Genomic DNA, 6,271 nt, shown 5'->3' with positions numbered 1-6,271 from the left:
CGACTGAGATTAATACAGTCACACCTGTCACTACTATCATTCACGACTGAGATTAATACAGTCACACCTGTCACTACTATCATTCACTAGTGAGGTTAATACAGTCACACCTGTCACTACTATCATTCACGACTGAGGTTAATACAGTCACACCTCTCACTACTATCATTCACTACTGAGAATAATACAGTCACACCTGTCACTACTATCATTCACTACTGAGATTAATACAGTCACACCTGTCACTACTATCATTCACTACTGAGATTAATACAGTCACACCTGTCACTACTATCATTCACTCCTGAGAATAATACAGTCACACCTGTCACTACTATCATTCACTACTGAGATTAATACAGTCACACCTGTCACTACTATCATTCACTACTGAGAATAATGGTCACACCTGTCACAACTATCATTCACTACTGAGGTTAATACAGTCACACATGTCACTACTATCATTCACTACTGAGGTTAATACAGTCACACCTGTCACTGCTATCATTCACTACTGAGAATAATACAGTCACACCTCTCACTACTATCATTCACGACTGAGATTAATACAGTAACACCTGTCACTACTATCATTCACTACTGAGATTAATACAGTCACACCTGTCACTACTATCATTCACGACTGAGATTAATACAGTCACAACTGTCACTACTATCATTCACTACTGAGATTAATACAGTCACACCTGCCGTTGCTACGATTCATTACTGAGATTAATACAGTCACACCGGCCGTTGCTACGATTCATTACTGAGATTAATACAGTCACACCTGCCGTTACTACGATTCATTACTGAGATTAATCCCAGGGAATTATGGAACTAAAGTAAAATTATACAACTGAAGAAAACAATCAATTGTCACAACACAGTGTCACATCTGGAAATGACATCATCAGAGTCTCAGTTGTGAGGATTAATTTCACAGTTTTAGGGATTTATTGCGACAATAAAATGCTGGAAACACGGGTTCAGTGAATGTGGTTTGAAATGTGTGTAAATGTCTCTGTGAGTCAGTGACCCGGTGAAATGACAGAGTCCCGGCCTCGTAGTCCAACTGAACTCGGATCCTGATGTTAGATGGGGTCAGTGGGAGGGCAGTGAACTGGGAATTGTGACCGGCTGTGAGAGAACCAGAATGAAAATATAAACACCAGGATTTACTGCTGTTCCCAAGAAAAGAGCCTCTCCTCTCCCTCTCTGCACTCCCACACACAATCCCTATCCTTCAGCGATTTCCATAAGTCTCCACATCCCAGGAATGGGATCCTGAGGAGAAACTCTGGGAGCAGAGGACTTGGGGATGGTCTTTAAACCTCTCTGGGTGAGGTGGGTAGGGCTGTTCCTGTTCAGTCCATGTTACTGATCTCAGATCATCAGACAGAACCAAGTTCCAGTTTACTGTCTTTGGATCCAGGCTCATCGGTGACCTTTGCCCTAGAGAGGAGAGAAGAGATTGGTCAGACAGGGTTATTCCACTCAGATCAATGATTGACAGCTGCAGGGTGGGAGTGTCAGTATTTCCCAGACAGTGTCAGCCCCATATTACCTCTTAGACTGGATTCATCCCATGTTAAATCAATGGCCTTCAATCAGAATCCCTGTTAAATAGCAGTGTGTGGGTCCCAGTGCTGTACACTCAGTGCAAACACTGCAGTGGAGACACACAGTAGCAGTCAGTTTAATCACACAAGCCCCTGGCACTGTGCACACGTTCTCCCAGACACAATGGAGGGGATTCACCGACACACAACACATCCCACAGACTCACAGTTCCAGCCCCACAATCTCAGCACCGGCTGTACTGGGAACACACAGCTCACAGGAGTGTGCCCTGGGCTCTCTCCCTCCTGTTACTGTCCCATCCTGAATACAGAAGTGTGCCCTGGGCTCTCTCCCTCCTGTTACTGTTCCATCCTGAATACAGGAGTGTGCCCTGGGCTCTCTCCCTCCTGTTACTGTCCCATCCTGAATACAGGAGTGTGCCCTGAGCTCTCTCCCTCCTGTTACTGTCTCATCCTGAATACAGGAGTGTGCCCTGAGCTCTCTCCCTCCTGTTACTGTTCCATCCTGAATACAGGAGTGTGCCCTGGGCTCTCTCCCTCCTGTTACTGTTCCATCCTGAATACAGGAGTGTGCCCTGGGCTCTCTCCCTCCTGTTACTGTTCCATCCTGCCCACAGCTTGATTAAAGCCTCCATCAGTTTACAAACAGTACCGCGGATTGACCTGAGAATTCGGATGAATCTTATGTCCCTTCGGTTAATGTTCACTGTGAGTTCCCCAGGACCCCCCTCCAGCCCTGAGTCTGAGACTCGGACCAATTCCGAGTTGTGGAGAGGAAAGAGGTGCAGGAACTCGACCCTCGAATCCTCTGAGCTAAACCCTGACTGAAGAAACACCAGAGAAAAACAAAGAGTTAAACAGAAATGAATCACTGCCCCCGTGATCCTTGTGTAAGATTATCAACAGACCTTGGGATATTCCTGCTCTTCCCGTGATCCCAGTATCTGTTCATGTTTGTGCATTGATTGATTGTGTTGATCACTTACTGTGTCTCTGTCTATCTTTGTCTCTGTGACCGGGCGTGTGTGTCTGTGTGAGTCTCTGTGACAGGGCGTGTGTGTCTGTGTGAGTCTCTGTGACGGGGCGTGTGTGTCTGTGTGAGTCTCTGTGACAGGGCGTGTGTGTCTGTGTGAGTCTCTGTGACAGGGCGTGTGTGTCTGTGTGAGTCTCTGTGACGGGGCGTGTGTGTCTGTGTGAGTCTCTGTGACAGGGCGTGTGTGTCTGTGTGAGTCTCTGTGACAGGGCGTTTGTGTCTGTGTGAGTCTCTGTGACAGGGCGTGTGTGTCTGTGTGAGTCTCTGTGACGGGGCGTGTGTGTCTGTGTGAGTCTCTGTGACAGGGCGTGTGTGTCTGTGTGAGTCTCTGTGACGGGGCGTGTGTGTCTGTGTGAGTCTCTGTGACGGGGCGTGTGTGTCTGTGTGAGTCTCTGTGACGGGGCGTGTGTGTCTGTGTGAGTCTCTGTGACGGGGCGTGTGTGTCTGTGTGTCTGTGTGACAGGGCGTGTGTGTCTGTGTGAGTCTCTGTGACAGGGCGTGTGTGTCTGTGTGAGTCTCTGTGACGGGGCGTGTCTGTCTGTGTGAGTCTCTGTGACGGGGCGTGTGTGTGTGTGTGAGTCTCTGTGACAGGGCGTGTGTGTCTGTGTGAGTCTCTGTGACAGGGCGTGTGTGTCTGTGTGAGTCTCTGTGACAGGGCGTGTGTATCTGTGTGAGTCTCTGTGACAGGGCGTGTGTGTCTGTGTGAGTCTCTGTGACAGGGCGTGTGTGTCTGTGTGAGTCTCTGTGACAGGGCGTGTGTATCTGTGTGAGTCTCTGTGACTGGGCATGCGTGTCTGTGTGAGTCTCTGTGACGGGGCGTGTGTGTCTGTGTGAGTCTCCGTGACAGGGCGTGTGTGTCTGTGTGAGTCTCTGTGACAGGGCGTGTGTGTCTGTGTAAGTCTCTGTGACAGGGCGTGTGTGTCTGTGTGAGTCTCTGTGACAGGGCGTGTGTGTCTGTGTGAGTCTCTGTGACAGGGCGTGTGTGTCTGTGTGAGTCTCTGTGACAGGGCGTGTGTGTCTGTGTGAGTCTCTGTGACAGGGCGTGTGTGTCTGTGAGGCTCTGTGACAGGTCGTGTGTGTCTGTGTGAGTCTCTGTGACAGGGCGTGTTTGTCTGTGTGAGTCTCTGTGACAGGTCGTGTGTGTCTGTGTGAGTCTCTGTGACAGGGCGTGTTTGTCTGTGTGAGTCTCTGTGACAGGGCGCGTGTGTCTGTGTGAGTCTCTGTGACAGGGCGTGTTTGTCTGTGTGAGTCTCTGTGACAGGGCGCGTGTGTCTGTGTGAGTCTCTGTGACAGGGCGCGTGTGTCTGTGTGAGTCTCTGTGACGGGGCGTGTGTGTCTGTGTGAGTCTCTGTGACAGGGCGTGTGTGTCTGTGTAAGTCTCTGTGACAGGGCGTGTGTGTCTGTGTGAGTCTCTGTGACAGGGCGTGTGTGTCTGTGTGAGTCTCTGTGACAGGGCGTGTGTGTCTGTGTGAGTCTCTGTGACAGGGCGTGTGTGTCTGTGTGAGTCTCTGTGACAGGGCGTGTGTGTCTGTGTGAGTCTCTGTGACAGGGCGTGTGTGTCTGTGAGGCTCTGTGACAGGTCGTGTGTGTCTGTGTGAGTCTCTGTGACAGGGCGTGTTTGTCTGTGTGAGTCTCTGTGACAGGGCGCATGTGTCTGTGTGAGTCTCTGTGACAGGGCGCGTGTGTCTGTGTGAGTCTCTGTGACAGGGCGTGTTTGTCTGTGTGAGTCTCTGTGACAGGGCGCGTGTGTCTGTGTGAGTCTCTGTGACAGGGCGCGTGTGTCTGTGTGAGTCTCTGTGACGGGGCGTGTGTGTCTGTGTGAGTCTCTGAGACAGGGCGTGTGTGTCTGTGTGAGTCTCTGTGACGGGGCGTGTGTGTCTGTGTGAGGCTCTGTGATAGGGCGTGTGTGTCTGTGTGAGTCTCTGTGACAGGGCGTGTGTGTCTGTGTGAGTCTCTGTGACAGGGCGTGTGTGTCTGTGTGAGTCTCTGTGACAGGGCGTGTGTGTCTGTGTGAGTCTCTGTGACGGGGCGTGTGCGTCTGTGTGAGACTCTGTGACAGGGCGTGTGTGTCTGTGTGAGTCTCTGTGACAGGGCGTGTGTGTCTGTGTGAGTCACGGTGACAGGGCGTGTGTGTCTGTGTGAGACTCTGTGACAGGGCGTGTGTGTCTGTGTGAGTCTCTGTGACAGGGCGTGTGTGTCTGTGTGAGTCTATGTGACAGGGCGTGTGTGTCTGTGAGAGTCTCTGTTGCAGGGCGTGTGTGTCTGTGTGAGTCTCTGTGACAGGGCGTGTGTGTCTGTGTGAGTCTCTGTGACAGGGCGTGTGTGTCTGTGCGAGTCTCTGTGACGGGGCGTGTGTGTCTGAGTGAGTCTCTGTGACGGGGCGTGTGTGTCTGTGCGAGTCTCTGTGACAGGGCGTGTGTGTCTGTGTGAGTCTCTGTGACAGGGCGTGTGTGTCTGTGTGAGTCTCTGTGAAAGGGCGTGTGTGTCTGTGTGAGTCTCTGTGACAGGGCGTGTGTGTCTGTGTGAGTCTCTGTGACAGGGCGTGTGTGTCTGTGTGAGTCTCTGTGACAGGGCGTGTGTGTCTGTGTGAGTCTCTGTGACAGGGCGTTTGTGTCTCTGTGAGTCTCTGTGACGGGGCGTGTGCGTCTGTGAGAGTCTCTGTGACAGGGCGTGTGCGTCTGTGTGAGTCTCTGTGACTGGGCGTGTGTGTCTGTGTGAGTCTCTGTGACAGGGCGTGTGTGTCTGTGTGAGTCTCTGTGACAGGGCGTGTGTGTCTCTGTGAGTATCTGTGACAGGGCGTGTGTATCTGTGTGAGTCTCTGTGACGGGGCGTGTGTGTCTGTGTGAGTCTCTGTGACGGGGCGTGTGTGTCTGTGTGAGTCTCTGTGACAGGGCGTGTGTGTCTGTGTGAGTCTCTGTGACGGGGCGTGTGTGTCTGTGTGAGTCTCTGTGACAGGGCGTGTGTGTCTGTGTGAGTCTCTGTGACAGGGCCTGTGTGTCTGTGTGAGTCTCTGTGACAGGGCGTGTGTGTCTGTGTGAGTCTCTGTGACAGGGCGTGTGTGTCTGTGTGAGTCTCTGTGACGGGGCGCGTGTGTCTGTGTGAGTCTCTGTGACAGGGCGTGTGTGTCTGTGTAAGTCTCTGTGACAGGGCGTGTGTGTCTGTGTGAGTCTCTGTGACGGGGCGTGTGTGTCTGTGTGAGTCTCTGTGACGGGGCGTGTGTGTCTGTGTGAGTCTCTGTGACGGGGCGTGTGTGTCTGTGTGAGTCTCTGTGACAGGGCGCGTGTGTCTGTGTGAGTCTCTGTGACGGGGCGTGTGTGTCTGTGTGAGTCTCTGTGACAGGGCGTGTGTGTCTGTGTAAGTCTCTGTGACAGGGCGTGTGTGTCTGTGTGAGTCTCTGTGACAGGGCGTGTGTGTCTGTGTGAGTCTCTGTGACAGGGCGTGTGTGTCTGTGTGAGTCTCTGTGACAGGGCGTGTGTGTCTGTGTGAGTCTCTGTGACAGGGCGTGTGTGTCTGTGTGAGTCTCTGTGACAGGGCGTGTGTGTCTGTGAGGCTCTGTGACAGGTCGTGTGTGTCTGTGTGAGTCTCTGTGACAGGGCGTGTTTGTCTGTGTGAGTCTCTGTGACAGGGCGCATGTGTCTGTGTGAGTCTC

General features: G+C 52.2%; 1 pseudogene; it reads right to left on the bottom strand.

The window, feature by feature from the left end:
* Window positions 1-372: 372 nt before the first annotated feature.
* Window positions 373-2,551, bottom strand: LOC137309935 (E3 ubiquitin-protein ligase TRIM39-like; annotated as a pseudogene).
* Window positions 2,552-6,271: the final 3,720 nt, after the last annotated feature.

This window comes from Heptranchias perlo, unplaced genomic scaffold (assembly GCF_035084215.1).
Source record: "Heptranchias perlo isolate sHepPer1 unplaced genomic scaffold, sHepPer1.hap1 HAP1_SCAFFOLD_192, whole genome shotgun sequence".
NCBI lineage: Eukaryota > Metazoa > Chordata > Chondrichthyes > Hexanchiformes > Hexanchidae > Heptranchias > Heptranchias perlo.
The sequence above is the reverse complement of the archived record's forward strand: the minus strand, read 5'-3'. Positions and strand labels throughout refer to the sequence as shown.